Below are 18,131 nucleotides of genomic sequence, written 5' to 3'. Positions count from 1 at the left end.
AAATGCGGAAATCAAAACAGGTAAAATGCAAACTAAGTATCAAATTTTAAAAAATATATATGAAAAAAAATAATATGCATCATAAAAAATAGAATTTTTAAAGTTGAATCGATTATTTATTCGATAAAACAAAAAAAAATACTAAAACGCAGTCAAATACGATATAAAAAAATAAAAATTATCGAATATAATAATGTGATCCTAAAATATTAACGTTATTAAAAATTAAATTTTATTTAATGGCAATATGAAACCTTCAAATAAATTTTAAATTTAAAAAAAAAAACTCTCATGATAAAAATGCCAAACTTATAAAATGAAAAAATAATTAAAAGTAAATAAAAAAAATCACCCATACAATCGATAAGAGCAATCGGAGGGTGGAAGAAAAAAAAACAAAAGAGAAATTAATATTTCCCTTTCCCGAAAGTAAGGGAAAGAAAATCAAAACTAAAAGATAACCAAGACAAAACAGAGACGGAAAAAATTCGAAGAAAGAGAGAAATGCTGAACAAAACAGAAATAATCGGTCCGACTATCGATCCAAAAACACTTTTGTTCTCGATCTTTCTTTTTTACTGTTCAAAAACCCTTTTTTTTTTTTTCTATTGGTTCTTCTGCCTCTCGCTCTTTCTGTTTCTTATACATGAAGTACCGGAGATTTTCTTTTAACTTATTCATACCTCACGAAATAAGGAATTTTTTGATATTCATATATAAAATTATGAACTTTTTCCTTTATTTTTTAATTAATAATATTTAAATATACAGACCTTTCACCAATATTGGAATTGATGAAAATGAATAGAAAAAAGAAAATAAGATTAGAATGTAAAAATGAAAACTTATTTTTCTTTTATTAGGAAAGAAAGGTTATATAATATTTTTAATTTAAAGAGAAAATATAAATAAATAAAAGATAATTATACTATTAAAATTAAATTACAAATTAAAAAAGTAAAAGACAAAAAAATTTACACATAATATTTTATTCTTTTCAAATTTTGAACTTTTATTCTTTCTTAATTTAAATAAGATAATATTTCGAAAAAAATAATTAAAAAAAAAGAAGTAAAAAGGTCCTTTTATAATTTTCTTTTCTTCGTAATATAGGGCTGAGGAAATAAAGAAAGGTCATTGCCATGGGCTATTTTGTTGGTATTAGGCGGAGGACAGAGCAGAGACGACGCGTTGTACGCAAGGCAATCTACCACACCAGCTGCCGCCCATTCAGCTTCTTCTCTTTCTTCTAAATCAGAGTCTTCAAAAGGAAGGAGGCTCTTTCAAACAACTGGAGAATATTTTTTTTTTTTTTTCTAAGTCTATTGTATATTTAATTTGTTGAATTCATTATTATTATTAAGTAATAAAAGCCTTTCGAGGTTAAAGTGCATAAATATAAATTAAAAATAATATTTTATTCTCACTTCTTTTTAAATAAAAAGAAAAGGATATATTTTCCTCACACTATCAATCATCATCCACCAGCCCGATCCATGAGAATATAGTTTTGTTCGTCATTTTTTTTGGTAGAGTTCGTTCGTCAATTATTATTATTTTTGTACGTGATAAGTTCGTCAATTATTAATTATCCTTTGGTTTTTCGGATATTTTTTATATTTATTTAATTATTTTGTAATAAAGAATCGTTGCATGGTCACCATCATTCTTGAGATCATGTCTTTGGTCCTCTGTATGTCGTTAGCTGCCTTATAATTCCAATGCATTCATTCGAACAAGGTAAGAAGAACTCAGGAGCTTTTGTAGATAAGAAGGATCATCCTCGTTTAGCACAACCAACAACAAAGAGAAAAATATAAATCCAGTCATTCTAATAAATCGTCCCCACTCCATGCCCTTCATTTTTGACAGAATTATTTCTCTGCGTGCTTGAATATTTCATTCATTCTTCTAATCGAGAAATTGCTACAGATAAGTTGGTCTCTTTGCTGTTCCTTTTCTCTTCAAACCATTCTGTTGCTGTTGTTACCCTTCATTCATAAACCCAACATGTCGAGTATGCTTCAGCTTCACACACAGTTCTCATAGTATACTTGTCCGGTTAATTGTTGTATCACTGCATGCCTCATAATCATCACTGCCTTTCCTTTTCTCTATCTATACCTCATATTCACCTCTTTTACTGCTTCATTTCCCTTCTCCCTCTCTTCTCAAGGACCTCAACCCATTTCCGCGCACAGCTTAGCCATAAAAAGTAACTCCTGTCCCTTCGGTAAGGTCTTTGTATATCATCTTCCCCCTATGTTCAACCATGATCTGTTAAGGAATTGTCACACATTGAATCCATGGAACTCAAGATGCCAAGCAGTATACAACGGTGGGCTTGGCAAGAAAGCCACCCACCAGCTTGCATGAGTCCTGCCGGAGAGTCTAGCACGGGCGTGGCACCAAACTGATCAGTTCATGCTGGAAGTTATTTTTCACAATAGGGTTCTTAACCTCAGTGTAGATATTGATGGATCTATAAAGTTTATTAGGTAGCGTATTTTAATAAATGGTTAATTAAAATAAAATATATATTTAAAAATTAATAAATATTGATGATCTGAGATCCAATAGAATAGGGTTTTTCAAGGGTTTTGTGTTACAGAATAAGGCTTAAAACTTTCTGAGGAGGGGACTCCTCTTTTATACATTGTCTTGCTTGCTGGTGACGTGTAAAGGTCTCTCCAGGATTGGGCCACGCGTCTCTGCCATACAGATTCGGGTGTACTAGGGTATCAGCTGCCTGTTACATGCGTAACGGCCTCTGATTCTCCTCATGCGTACGTTCGAGCGGATCTGCCAGGCTGTCTGGTGAGTACTGTTCTGGACCCCGGGCTGGGCCGAGAGTTGGGCTGGACGCTGGGCCTGAGAGGGGTCTGCTGGTCAGGGATCAGGCTGGACTGAGTGAGGAAGCTTGGTCGAGCCCGGCCCGGAAGCTGGAATGAGCCAGGCTTGTTGGGGGGTATCAAGTACGTGGGCCTCTGTGTCATGGGCCTTTGGCTGTGGTCAAGCCCCTGTTCTGGGGTGAAGAAATCCAGCGGTCATCAATTGCCCCTTCACCTTCTCGGGAGTTATTGCTCCAACTGCCGAGGGGGTGAATATCAAAAACCATCATGGCCGCGCCTGTTCGTGTCCAGGTGTCTTTATAATACTCTTTCATTTTTTTATCTTTGCGCAGTTTCTGAATCCTATCTGCTCTTTCCTCTTTCGGACTTTTCTTTATTCTCCGCGTTCTCGGTTATTTTTGCTTTCCTGTCATTGTTATCTGGACATGTCTTTTCTTTCCTTTCTCATGAATATCTTTGAAGGATTCTGACAGCATTAATTGAGAATTCGGCTCTACCTTGTCCTGCAAAACATAAACTTTTGGATATATATATTAACCTCACCTCTTTACCATTCCCAGGCACTTTGTTGGAACAGAGAGATTTTCTTGTTTTATCTGTGAAGGATCCATTTGGTGCCTTCTTCAAGCGGGCGAAGGCGAGCTTGATATTACATTGCTGTGTTGCCCCAGGAATTTGTTTTAATCTTACTTTTATCATCTCGACGGAAAATTGTGCTAACTTATCTCTGTTTTGGGACTCTTTCGTAGTACCTGAGACGAAAATGAGTCAATTCAAAATTTCAGAGGAGTGGATGTTACCTCTAAGGAGTTTGAATGTTGCTTTGGGGATCCGTCTGGTAGGGCGGTTGATGGGTGGGACCATTCGGCAAGTTGCTGAAATTATTTTGCCCAGATCTTCTGGCCGACCTCCCCCGTTGCTGCCTTCTTTGGATATAAATGGAAGGGGCTCAAGTGCTCGGCTTGTTGTTTTCTTTGATGTGAAGCACCAGTATTATTAGTCTCTTTGATGTGAAGTACCAGTATTACGCGAGACTGAGATCTGCTACACTCAGTCAAGCTTCTGCTGGTACCTTCACACGTTAACCCGGCGATCCTCCTGAGGTCGTAATCTGAAGCCCGTGTTTTTTTATGCGTGATATACACACAGCATATGACATGTGAGTTTGTCACGCGTATCACACTTGGGCAACCGAATGCCGACCTACAGAGGATCCATGGGAAACGCTTATGAGGATTAACTTCTTGGCTTTCTGCAGCTCTTTCTGCCAAACTCACATATCGAGCTGCGAGAGTTTCTCCGAACCGAAGGCCGAAGTAGTAGGATAGGTGATAACGATGTAATTGTTGATGATGATGCATGTGGCTATGTAAATCCTTTAAGGATAGTCTTTCGTCCCGTAGTGTAGGCCTTTGTAACGTGCTGTAATGTGCTTTTCTTTTAATGAAGTTCTCGTTTTCGTTCATACTTGAGTTGTTCTTTCTCTACCATGGATGGAGTACTGAAACTGCTTTTCTTCGTAGCTTTAACTGAAATTTGTTTTTTCCGAGCTGAACTAACTGTACTCGTGAGCCGGACTTCGGATCCATTTAGCCAACTGGGCTTTCATATTTCCAAACTGGGTTGTCTGACCGATCTATGAGCTCGGTCTCTACTTAGATGAATTGAGCTTTGAGTCTCCTTCATCCGGGCTCTCAGGTGCGTTGTCCGAGCTAGACTAGCCGACCTGAGAGCTCTGTCTTTCGCTTAGTGAAATGAGCTCTGGGTTAGCTGGCCGGGCTCTCAGGTCATGTTGTCCGAGCTGGACTATTCCGACCTATGAGCTCGGCTTCTGATAAGTTGAACTCTAAGCTCTCAGCTCAGTATAGATCCGAGGTACCCTTGTTTTAACAAGTCAAATCTTATATATTCTATGTGATGAGTAGGTCTAACCTTTATCATGCTTTCATCTGCTTGCATCTTTGAGTTTTTCTTTCCATTTCCTTGATACTTGCCATGGATGTGGTGAAGTGATGAATCTTGTGGGTTACGTTGTCTTGGCTGGAGATCAGGTCTGAACAAGTTGGGCTTGCCTGGGCCTTTAAGTGATGGGCTATCATTGTGGACCTGGCCCTTGATAGATGTAGACAAGCCCAGCGATCATCCTTTTGCCCCTTTACCTTCTCTCCGGTTATTACTTAACCGTTGAGAGGGTAAACTTTGAGAGCAATTAATGATCGCGCCGCTCCAAGACAAAACTGTTCAGATCAACGTTCCGTCTCATCATTGCCTTTCATTTCGAATTCCTTCTGTCTTCCGAAGAAATTAGCTCTCTTCTGCTCTCTGGCTTCCTGCGACTCCTTTTGCGTTTTTCACCTTATTGTGTTCTCAGGTACGCTCCCTTGTTCTTCAATGGCAAGTTCAAAGCTTCCTGATGTTGTTAACCTTGAGTCACGTATTACGTCTTCCAATATAACTGATCACATCTCCCGGAGGCTTCTAGATACTCCGTTGTATTTTATTCGAGCACCTCGTCCAAATGAGAGGATAGTTCTTCCCTACCCTCCCCCTCCTGGTTTAGTGGATCCCCAAGAGGGTCGTAGCATAGTGTTTTTCCTAAAGCAGAGAGAATTTGGTCTACCATTTCCTTTTTCCCCTTTCTTTGTTGAGGTCTTTGAATACTTTGGGGTAACTCCTCGAATGTTATCCCCAAATTCCATTTTATTCATGTCCTGTTTCGAGTCTATCTGTCTGTGTTGGGGTTTTACATCTACGGCCTGTCTGTTTGTTACTTTTTTCCGCCTGGTTAGGGCGAAGCAAAACTTCTATTACTTTTCCCCCCGCAATGGGCTATCTCTTCTTACGGGCTACAAGGATTCTATAAAGGGGTGGATAGAGAATTTCCTTGTGGCGGAGCTGAAACTAGGGTCCTGCCGATCGTGGGATGTGGGCCTAAGTTGGGGGGAGATCTTTCCGGGCTGTAATGATCTGCCCGAATTGAGTCTTATTGAGCAGGTTGGGCTGCTTCGACTGACTTCCGTTGAGAGGAAGTATGATGTCGAGAAGTGTATGTTTGCGGCCAACCTTAGGGATATCCAGGACACGGGTATAGTGCTTTGTCCGGCTATTCTGTTTCTTCGTTGTTAAGAATATCAGATAATATGCTGATTCTGTATAACTTCTTATTTTTTGCAGCTTCTGAGGTTAAAATGGACGGCATCAAATTCCCCAAGAACCTTGACCTGTCTCTGAAGAACATGCACGCAATTTTTGACGCCTTCGGGGATGGGCGTTCTGTAACTGAGATTGCTATAGAGCTAGCTCAGGTCGCTTCCTCCGAGAAGGTCAGCCGGCCTTCTGGTAAAGCTTCTTCTCGAGCTTCCAAGCCGAGCTCTCACAGCACTAAATCAGCTCAGCCATCTAGCCGTGGTGGATTGAGCTCAAAGTCTACTGAACAAGTGGGACAGGGTGCTGCCCATTCTACTGAGGAGGTGTCAAGGGGAAAGTTTAAGTCCCCTGCTGAAGACAAGGAGACCTCTGGGACGGGGATGGAGATCATCCTCCTAGGGGGTCAAAGTCCAGAGGTTTCTGGTGAAAGTGCCCCTGCCCCTGTGAGGACTGAACCTGAGGGTTCTGAGGGCATTCCAGCAAAGATCGGAGGCAAGCGCCCAGCCTCTTCTGGAAAATCTGCCTCTTCTCCTGTCCGGAAGAAGTCCAGGGTTGCAACAGGATCTTCTCCAGCTCTTCCTCCCATTGGGAAAGGGAAAGGTGTTGCTGCTGACCCGTCATTGCCTTCTCCTGGCAATTCTCTAAAGACGTCGGGTATTACATCCGAGTCTCCGGCCAGTGTTGTTGCCGACCTTCTTAGGGAGCAAATGTTTGGTGGAGCCACAGAGGCCTCGGATCCACGCCTTCTTGCTCTGACCGGCCTTTTAGCCAGCTTTACCAAGGAGCAAGCATCCTTCCAGTCTCGCTCTCGTGAGGAGCTCGGATCGTCCATTAGGGAGATGCTTCTAATGGTAAGTCATTTTTCCCCCTCCTTTCAGTTTGCTTTGTTTCTTTTTCTTGATGGTTGCGTTTTCATGTTAGGTGACGGGCCTCTTTATGGAGGTGGATATCCGTGATCGCTCCCTCCGGGAGTCCGTAGATCACCGAATTGAAGAGGCACGTCTGGAGGAGAATATATCTGCCACCAGTGATGCGAGGGGCAATTTGGTAGCTGCTCGGGAGCAAATCCAGTCCCTCCAGGTGGAATTGCATTCTGCGTTGGAGGCCCTCAAAAAGGCTGAAGAGAAAACAGCCGAGACGGCAAAGCATACCTCGTCCTTAGAAGATGAGTTGTCTCGGACTCGCAATGTTCTCCAGGAGGCTGATGAGAGGGCAGCTACCTTGGAGGTTCGCTGTAGAGGAGTGCTAGAGCAGCTGTCCTCTATGACAGAGGCTCTCAAGGAGAGAGATGAGGCCGTTAGCCAGAAAGCTGAAGTCCAGCGCCAATTTGATGCCTTAAAGGCTGATCTCGAAGGACTTCAGACTCATCTGGAGGAAGTAAAGGCTCAAAGAGAGATGACCTTAGCTCGGGTGCAGGTCCTTGAGCAGGAGTTGAGCACAAGCTCTGACCGTATCAGAGACTTGACTTCCTCGGCTGAAGAGTTCGACCTTCGCCAACAACAGCTGAAAAATGAAGTCAGAGTTTTGGAACGTAAATGTTTAGCCCTGCTTGAGGTGGTAAAGTATGCCGAAGGGAAGGCTCAGCTGAAGCGCGATCAGTACATAGCGGAGTATCAGGAGTCTGATGAGCTAAAGGGTAAAATTGAGCAGGCCTGTGAAGCTCATCTTCAGGACTACAAAGATTCTTCTGAGTTTGAGGAATTTGTAGCCGAGGCTTGTGAAGAACATCTTGATGAGTATAAAGCTTCTAGTGAAATGAAACAGGCTATCTTTGATAAGGCCTACCGCATGTATGTAACTGGCTACAATCGCGGTTTAAGAGAAGCTAGACAGGCTCCTGATATTCCTTTGGCCAAGCTTCGTAGGCGCGAAGTGGACTCAGATGGCGAGTCAGTGCTATACGGGGAGGATGATTTCCCTTTGCCCCGAGGAGATTGCCGGAGGGACCGAGATCGGCCAGCTGAGTCTTCTTCAGAGGGATCCGAGCTAGGGTCGGAGGAGGACGATCCTGATTCTGTGAAAGAAGGCCTTCACCCTGGGTCAGAAATTGCCCCTACTATTGAGAGCTCTGGTCCGAAGGACACCGAGCTTCCTTCAGGGGTGGCTGTAAATAGAAATAGTGAGGGTGTTCTTATTGATGTAAGTCCTTTAAGGACTATTCATCCTCCTTCCTCACCGGAGAAATAAATTGTAATAGTTATTAATGGAATATTAGTTTCCTTTTTGTTTTTCATATTCTTTGACATTTATCTTTACTCTTCGTATGTGTAATGTAGACTTCATATGTTTATTCAGAAGCTCTAAATTAATCTTTAGTTGTGAGTTCAGCTCTTAGCTGTCGTCTGAGAGATCAAATCTCGTACCCATTTGATGGCAACTGTCATGCTAGTTTTTGACTTCTAGTCCTTCTTTCTTCGTTGTGACTTTGTATATTTATTTTAAATAAACTGATTTAGGCTTTTGATTATAGCCTTAGTATCCTCCTAAGGATTTATGAGTTCTTCTATGGAGGGAGCTCGGCCTTTGTTTTTGGCTTTCGTATCTTGATCTTTTGAAGAAATGAATCTATCCGAGCTAGGAGCTCGGTCTTGGGCTTATCGGTCCGAGCTGGGAGCTCGACCTCTCTCTTTTCTTTTCTTTTTTTTTTTTTTTTTTTTTTTTTTTTCGGCAGCGCCGGACCTCTCTATGTTTGTGAGGTCGGAAATATAGTTTTGTAAGTTGTTCCTGCATAAAGTTATGGGAAATTTTCGTTTTTTGGGGGGCCCTGAAGTCCTTCACCAACTATTCTTACCTTCAGGAGGTCTTACGAGATCCTGGCTGTGCCGGGGTGACCTTGGGGCCTCACCGGCTATCCTTTATTTTGTTTTTCCGGGAGTTCTACGGGATTCCGGTCTTCTTCTTTACTGAGGTCTCTATGTCTTAGGGAGGTTTTCTTTTGCCAGGAGATCTTGGGGATCCTGGTCTTGTAATTCCGGGACGACCTATCCTGGTCTTGTAATTCCGGGACGACCTTGGGGATCCCGGTCTTCTACCTCCAGAAGGTCTCTATGTCTCAAGGAGGTCTTCTTAGTGCCAGGAGATCTTGGGGATCCTGGTCTTGCATCCGGGAGATCTTGGGGATCCCGGTCTTCTACCTCCAGGAGGTCTCTATGTCTCAAGGAGGTTTTCTAGTGCCAGGAGATCTTGGGGATCCTGGTCTTCTGCCTCACCGAGGTCTCTATGTCTCAGTAAGGTTTTCTAGTGCCAGGAGATCTTGGGGATCCTGGTCTTCTGTCCAGGAGATCTTGGGGATCCTGGTCTTGTGTCCGGGAGATCTTGGGGATCCCGATCTTCTACCTCCAGGAGGTCTCTATGTCTCAAGGAGGTCTTCTTTCGCCAGGAGATCTTGGGGATCCTGGTCTTGTGTCCGGGAGATCTTGGGGATCCCGGTCTTCTATCTCCAGGAGGTCTCTATGTCTCAAGGAGGTTTTCTAGTGCCAGGAGATCTTGGGGATCCTGGTCTTCTGCCTCACCGAGGTCTCTATGTCTCAGTAAGGTTTTCTAGTGCCAGGAGATCTTGGGGATCCTGGTCTTCTGTCCAGGAGATCTTGGGGATCCCGGTCTTCTACCTCCAGGAGGTCTCTATGTCTCAAGGAGGTCTTCTTTCGCCAGGAGATCTTGGCGATCCTGGTCTTGCATCCGGGAGATCTTGGGGATCCCGGTCTTCTACCTCCAGGAGGTCTCTATGTCTCAAGGAGGTCTTCTTTCGCCAGGAGATCTTGGGGATCCTGGTCTTGCATCCGGGAGATCTTGGGGATCCCGGTCTTCTACCTCCAGGAGGTCTCTATGTCTCAAGGAGGTCTTCTTTCGCCAGGAGATCTTGGGGATCCTGGTCTTGCATCCGGGAGATCTTGGGGATCCCGGTCTTCTACCTCCAGGAGATCTTGGGGATCCTGGTCTTGTATCCGGGAGATCTTGGGGATCCCGGTCTTCTAGTTTTGTTCTTTCTTTTTCAAAGAGAAGTAACATTCTTAATGGAGATAACATCATTGCGTAAAGAATGGCGTTATTTTATTTATTTGTGCCTTTCAGAGTACAATATTTTTCTTTACATATATTTCAAGGGAAGTACCTTTTTAAGTGCTGGATGTTCCAGGCGTGGGGCTCGGGGTTTCCTTGCATATCTTCAATTCGGTATACCCCGGGCTTAACCACTTTTGTCACCTTGAATGGACCTTCCCAGGTCGGTGCTAGCTTGCCTGCGGCTGCTCTTTTTCCTGTAGCTTCCAAGTTTCTTAAAGTCAGGTCTCCCACCTTTAAGCTTCTTTCTCTGACCTTTTGATTATAATATCTTGCCGCTCGTTGTTGATAAGCAGCAGTTCGGACTTGTGCTTCTTCCCTAACTTCTTCAAGAGCATCCAGGTTGCTTCTTAACTTGTCCCCATTAGTGTCCTCGCTGAGAAATTGAACTCGATGAGTGGGGATCTGTAATTCAACTGGAACTACGGCCTCTGTACCGTAAGCGAGTGCGAACGGTGTTTCCTTAGTGGGTACTCTGGGAGTAGTTCGGAGTGCCCATAGGATACTATTGAGTTCTTCTGCCCAGTTTTCCTTTGCACCATCCAGCCGCTTTTTTAATCCTTGGAGGATTGCTCTGTTAGTGACTTCCGTTTGACCATTGGTCTGAGGATGGGCCACGGAGGAGAACTTATGCCATATGCCCACGTTCGTCGTGAAGGTTTTGAAAGTGTTGCAGTCAAATTGTCTGCCGTTGTCTGAGATAAGCACTCTGGGTATGCCAAATCTGCAGATGATATGCCCCCATACGAAATCTATCATCTTTCTGGCTGTGATTGTTGCTATTGCTTCTGCCTCTGGCCATTTCGAGAAGTATTCCACAGCTACCACTACAAATTTTCTTTGCCCCGTAGTCTTGGGGAAAGGGCCCAGGATGTCAATTCCCCATTGCGAGAAAGGCCATGGACTGGATATGCTTGCTTGAGGAGTGGCAGGGGTCCTGATGGCATTAGCAAATCTCTGACATACGTCGCACCTTCGGACAAACTCTTCTGCTTCTTTCTTAACAGTGGGCCAGTAGTATCCTTGCCTGAATATTTTGTTAGCTAATGTCTCTGCTCCCTCGTGAGCCCCACATAGGCCTCTATGTATTTCCTCCATTACCCTTGCAGCTTCTTCCGGACTTACACACCGGAGCCATGGGCTGGACTTCCCCTTTCTGTACAAAGTTCCCCTTATTACTTGGTAATTGGCAGCTCGAGCTGCTATCTTTCTGGCTTCGTCTTTATCTTTAGGGAGTTCGCCCTTCTCCAAATATTTCAGATAGGGGCTCATCCAAGTTGGGCTCTGGTCCACCTGCAGTACCGTGTTTGTCTTCTTGAAAGCAGGTGTGCGGATATGCTGTATGTATACTTCGTCAGGGAGCTGCTCTAATTCTTCTTTGGTCAATCGACTAAGCAGGTCTGCCTCCTCATTTTCATCCCGAGGTATTCTTTGAAATCTGACAATAACTCCCCATTCTGCGAGCTCGGCTTCTATGGCTTTTACTTTATCAAGATAGTTCTGCATGATGGGGTCTCTGGCTTGATATACCCCCGTTACCTGGTTGATCACCAGTTGAGAGTCACTATTTACTTCGAGGTCGGTTACCCCTACTTCCGAGGCTACCAACATCCCATTCACCAAGGCCTCGTACTCGGCCATATTGTTAGAAGCCTTGAATTCTAACCGTAAAGCATAACACACTTTGAAGCCCTCCGGCCCCTTAAGCATTATCCCTGTGCCGCTGCCCTCAGATCCTGATGCTCCGTCTACATATAGCTTCCAGCTAAATTCTTGGGAAAGCTCTCGCTCTCCTTCCTTTCTAGGCATCTCCGAGGATGATTCTTCCTTCTCCTCGTTGAATGAGCATTCTGCTATGAAGTCAGCCAGCGCTTGAGATTTTATGGCTGTCCGAGGTCGGTATTCCAGACAGTAGGGGCTGATTTCCACGGACCATGCTAACATCCGTCCTGAAGTTTCCGGCCTACGTAGGATCTTCTTTAAGGGTTGGTTCGTCATCACAACTCCTTGGTGGCCTTCCAGATAAACTTTGAATTTCCGGACTGCTAACAACAAGGCATAAGCCAATTTTTCAATGTTCGAGTACCTGACCTCAGTGTCTCTAAGTACCTTGCTGATGTAGAAAACAGGTTTCTGCTCTCCTCCTTCTACCCTTACTAGTACCGCGCTGATTGCCTGTTCTGAGGCTGCCAAATATATCAGAAGCTCTTCCCCTTTTATGGGACTGCTGAGCACGTGAGGCGAGCTAAGATATTTCTTAAGTTCCGCGAAAGCTTTTTGGCAGTCTTCCGTCCATTCGAAGTTTGGTACCTTTCTCAACTTTTTGAAGAATGGTAAACACTTTTCTGCTGACTTCGACATAAATCGGTTAAGCGCCACCACTCTCCCGGTTAATCTCTGGACGTCCCTTACGCAGGTCGGCTCTGGCATATTCAATATGGCTTCTACTTTCTCCGGATTAGGCTCAATGCCTCTTCCACTCACCATGTATCCCAAGAACTTTCCTCCCCTGATGAAAAAAGCACATTTTGCTGGGTTTAACTTCATTCTGTATTGATCTAACACCCCAAATATCTCCCTTAGATCTGCTATGTGTTGTTGAAAAGTTGAACTTTTAACCACCATGTCATCCACATACACTTCTACATTCCTGCCAATCTGGTTCTTAAAGATTTTATTCATTAATCGTTGGTAAGTTGCCCCGGCGTTTCTTAATCCGAAAGGCATAGCTTTGTAGCAGTAAGTCCCGTCTTCAGTTATAAATGAGGTTTTCTCCTCATCCGACTTCTCCATTGGGATTTGGTGATAACCAGACATAGCATCCAAAGAAGACATATAATCAAATCCGGCCGTTGAATCGACCATTTTATTAATATCGGGGAGGGGGTAACAATCTTTGGGGCAGGCTTTATTTAGGTCGGTAAAATCTATGCACATCCTGTATTTGCCATTGGCTTTTTTGACTAACACAGGATTTGCCAACCATTGTGGGTACATTACTTCCCTAATAAAGCCTGCTTCTTCTAACTTCTGCACTTCCTCCCGGGTGGCTTGCTGTTTTTCTCTTCCTACTACTCTCTTCTTTTGCTTCACTGGTCTGGCCTCGGAGAGGACATTCAATCGGTGTGTCATCACTTTGGGGTCAATTCCTGGCATGTCTGAGGGCTTCCATGCGAAGGTCGACGCGTGACCTCGGATCAGAGTCATGACTTCACCTTTTTGTTCTTTGGTGAGGTTGGCATTAAGACTGAAAACCTTGCTTGCATCTGCTTCTGATAAGGGGAAGGTCTCCAATTCTCCGACTGGCTCTGTCCGGGCTTTTTTTGTTTCATCTTTGACCTCCAGAACTTCCGAGTCGAGTGCTTCTCCAGTTGAGCTCGGTTCTGTTACTGTGGCCAAGTATACCGCCCTTGCTTCTTCCTGGCTGCCCCGAACCATTCCCACTCCTTCTTCCGTTGGAAACTTGAGTGCCAAATACCTGATGCTGGTGACAGCTTCAAAGCTAAACAACGCCGGCCTCCCTAAAATCGCATTGTAACTCAGTGGGAGTTTAACCACCAAAAACACCTCATGATGGGTGCGAGCTCTGGGTGCTTCTCCCAAGGTAAGGGCCAGCTTCACCTTCCCTTCTACAAATACCGGTGCTCCTCCGATCCCTTTGATGGGTGACTGGTCCCGAACCAGCTGTTCCTCCGGGATTCCCATCTGCTGGAAAACCCGATATGGCAATAAATTGACCTTACTCCCATCATCCACCAGAACCTTCTTCACCCGAAAATTATGAATGACTGCTTCAATAACAAGCGCGTCATCATGGGGCATCTGAATGTCCTGTGCATCTTCTGAAGAGAAAACGATGGCCATGGGTGAGTGTTCAACGATCTGCATGACCTCGCCATTGCTGATCTCTCCTTCCCGGTTTCTCTTCTTTCCTCGACGGCTCATCCGTCCTCCAGTTCCTCCAACAATCATATTAATAGTCCCACTAGACCCATCATTCACTGGTCCAGCTCCGGTTCTCCTGGGCATCTGGGCTGCCGGACTGGGCGGAGGCCTCTGCCCCTCCGGTTTCTTCACAAAATTTTTGAGATGCCCCCTTTTTATCAATCTTTCAATCTCCGCGATTAACTGAAAACAGTTATTTGTATCGTGGCCATGTGTCCGGTGGTACTGACAATACTTGTCAGGATTCCTCTGATCTGCTTCCGACCTCATGGGTTTAGGCCACTGGAGGAACTCCTTATCCTGGACTGCCATGAGCACTTCGGCTCTGGAAGCGTTGAGGGGAGTAGGCTTCTCAGGAACCCAAGGGGGGAGCACTCGTGGTTCATGAGCCCTGGGAGGAGGGGGGGGGCCTTTGATCCCTTCTTTCCCAGGCCTGCTTATATGGCTCAGGCCTCTTCCCACGCTTCTTCTCGTGTTTCTCCAGCCTTCCTTCCTCCGGGGCTTTCTCTTTTCCTGCCACCCCTTTGGCAAATCTACTCGTTACTAAGGCGTCATCCTGCCTTATGTACTTTTCCGCCCTCTTCATCAACTCGGCCAGTGAGGTCGGAGGTTTCCTGCTCAAAGAACCAAAGAACTCGGCAGAGGTTGTTCCCTTTTGCATGGCCTCTACCGCCCTTCCTTCGTCGAGCTCGGGAATCTGCAGGGCCTCCGTATTGAAACGGGCGACATACTCTCTGAGAGATTCACCAGCTTTTTGCCTAACTGTTTCCAGATAGCTTGTCTTCCTATCTGCTGGCACCCCGGCTACGAACCGGCTGATGAAGCGGAGGGCAAGGTCTCCAAAACTTTTAATGCTTCCGGCCTCCAGGCTGTTGAACCATGCCCTCGCTGGTCCCGAGAGCGTTGTTGGGAACACCTTGCACATCAGAGCATCTGACAGAGTTTGCAACTCCATGAAGGTCTTATAGTTCATGACATGTTCTCTCGGGTTTCCAGCCCCATTATAGGCCGCCATCGGCGGCATCATAAACTTTTTGGGAACGGTCTCCTGCTGCATTACCTTTGAGAAGGGAGAAGAAGTAGGCAAGGAGGTTTGACTCTGATCTTTCTTACCTAGCTCGGCTAGGAGCTGCTCCTTCAACCTTTTCAGTTTTTGGTTCATTTTCTCGTCTTCTGGGTTGGATCTTTTGCCCAAACTACATTCTTCCTCCTCTGTTTCAGTTCCCGTTTCCCTGGTTGTTTCAGCAGAATAGTCGTCCACCTCTTCATTTTCTATCATCTCTCTTGCCCTTCTCCCATGGATTCGGGCCTCCGGTTCTTCCTCTTCTCCGACATCGTGGTTGTTAGTTTGGAGGCGGATAGAGGTAGGTCGGGGTTCATCGGTTCTGGGTTCCTCCACTACTGGGAGTGCGTTTACTGGGGTGCTAAGTCCCCTTTGTTGCATTATCTGCCCCAACCAGTGAGCAGTGGTTTGTAGCTGGAGAGCCATGGTTTGAATGTCTTGGTTAGACAGGGTCATGGTGGGAGTATTCCCTGCCAAGCCTGGCGAGGGATTAAGAGAGATGGGTGTTTGGTTATTCAACGTCGTAGGGCTAGAAAAAGAGAACTGCTGCCCCTCTTGGGCGGAGCTTAAGTCATTTGGAATATTAAGGTTACTTTCTTGGTGGTTTGCCATTGTGGATCTCAGTGGGTTTTGAAAGTGAAAACTCCGGTGATGAAAAGATCTCCTTCGTTTCCCACAGACGGCGCCAATTGATGATCTGAGATCCAATAGAATAGGGTTTTTCAAGGGTTTTGTGTTACAGAATAAGGCTTAAAACTTTCTGAGGAGGGGACTCCTCTTTTATACATTGTCTTGCTTGCTGGTGACGTGTAAAGGTCTCTCCAGGATTGGGTCACGCGTCTCTGCCATACAGATTCGGGTGTACTAGGGTATCAGCTGCCTGTTACATGCGTAACGGCCTCTGATTCTCCTCATGCGTACGTTCGAGCGGATCTGCCAGGCTGTCTGGTGAGTACTGTTCTGGACCCCGGGCTGGGCCGAGAGTTGGGCTGGACGCTGGGCCTGAGAGGGGTCTGCTGGTCAGGGATCAGGCTGGACTGAGTGAGGAAGCTTGGTCGAGCCCGGCCCGGAAGCTGGAATGAACCAGGCTTGTTGGGGGGTATCAAGTACGTGGGCCTCTGTGTCATGGGCCTTTGGCTGTGGTCAAGCCCCTGTTCTAGGGTGAAGAAATCCAGCGGTCATCAAATATTATAATTAAATTATAATTTATTTAATATTTTATTAATTAAAATATATTAATAACAACTTTATTTTTAATATTTATAAATATATTTTTTAATAATGTCAATGAATAATCGATTAATAATTTATTTTTTATTTTATTATAAAATTAATTTTTAATAATATTTGTTATAGAATAAACTCTTTTTACTATCATGACATATAAATTCATAAAAAAATATCACTGTTAAAATAATATAACAATTTAATATAATATTTATTATAAAATTTATGTATTTTTAAATAAATTAACATATTATTTTTATAAAAATAATATTTAATTTATATTTAAGTATTTTTAAATTTAAATTATTTAATTTATTGTCCATTAAATTTAAATAGTTCGGAAACTTATTAATTAATGAATATTTTTATTTATAAAAATCTAAAATTTATTTTTTTAAATTTGAATAATTTAATAAATAATTTTAATTATATAAATAAATTAAAACTAATTAAATGAGATAATTATTTTTTAATAATAGAAATAGTGTATAAAATTAAATTACATAATAAATAATTTAAAAAAATTATGTATTGGAGTTGAACTTTTAAAAATAAAAATAAATTTTTTAAATTAAAAAATGAAAATAAAAGAAATAAAATAAAATAAAAAATTAAAATTAAATGAATTACATGTTTTAAAATTAAATAAAAATTTAAATTTATAAAATATAAATATTTTAATTGAATAATTTTAAAATAAAAACTAATTAATAAAAATTATCAATATATAAAAATTTAATAATAATTTTTTCTATTATATGTTAAATACTCTACATAATTTAAAATTTTCAAGAGGCCATCCCTGCCTCCAAGGTGAATCCGTCCGTCCCTGAGTGTAGAACTTTGGAGCCAGAATCCGCTAAAGGAGGTATCTTTGGACTAACTACACTTTCCAGGGACGTGATGGGGACTGTAAGATGCTGTTGAGGTTGATCACAGAACAACCCTATTGGAAACGATCCAATGGCCATGATCATTTCATCACGTTGGACGCATCACATGGGATTTTCGTCAGTGGGAAGATAAAGAATGGGGTTCTGCTTTCCTCAACATGCCCGCAATGCAAAACGTGACCCGTCTCTTGATTGAAAGAAACCCTTGGGACCATCTTGATATCGATGTGCCCCACCCCACAGGATTCAACCCGAGATCAGACGCAGACACGTTTCTTTGGCAAAACTACGTTCGCACGTGTAACCGCAGAACGCTCTTCAGTTTTGTAGGAGCGACGCGTGGGCCGGTGAGAAATGATTTTAGAGGGCTGCTACTGAGTCAGTGTCACAGAGAGCCAGAATTCTGCCGGGTTGTTGACTGTACAGGGACACGATTGCATCAACGGCAACTCGGCGATTCTTGAGGCTTTTTTGGATTCGGATTTTTGCTTGCAACCAAGAGGAGATAGCTACACAAGACGGTCGGTTTTTGACTGCATGGTGGCCGGTTCTATCCCCCTTTTCTTTCTGGGAGAGAACGGCTTATGATCAATATGAATGGTTCTTACCGAATGAGCCAGGGAGTTAGTCGGTTTATTTAGACCGTAATGAAGTGAAAAATAATGGGACGTCTATAAGAAGAGTGCCGGAGAAGTATAGCAGAGAAAAAGTAAAGATTATATTTTTAGAGTGAAAGTATCATAAAACTGTCTTGTTATTAAGATTATATTTTTGTTTGTAATTAATCAGATCGTAAGATTGTTATAGTTTGGACTATATTCTGTTTCTCCCATTTAAAAGTGTTGTTTAAAAAAAAAAAAAAAATCTCTGCCCCACTTCCTTTTGCAATTTAAAAAAATTAACCTTATTATTATTGTTAATTCATTTATCTTTTAATCAATTATT

At 43.3% G+C, this 18,131-nt stretch overlaps 1 pseudogene; it reads left to right on the top strand.

The window, feature by feature from the left end:
- The first annotated feature begins 1,142 nt into the window (after positions 1–1,142).
- Positions 1,143–18,002, top strand: LOC110599781 (annotated as a pseudogene).
- The last annotated feature ends 129 nt before the right edge of the window (positions 18,003–18,131 follow it).

This window comes from Manihot esculenta, chromosome 14 (genome assembly GCF_001659605.2).
Source record: "Manihot esculenta cultivar AM560-2 chromosome 14, M.esculenta_v8, whole genome shotgun sequence".
NCBI classification, from domain to species: domain Eukaryota; kingdom Viridiplantae; phylum Streptophyta; class Magnoliopsida; order Malpighiales; family Euphorbiaceae; genus Manihot; species Manihot esculenta.
This window is presented reverse-complemented; position numbering and strand designations above follow the sequence as displayed.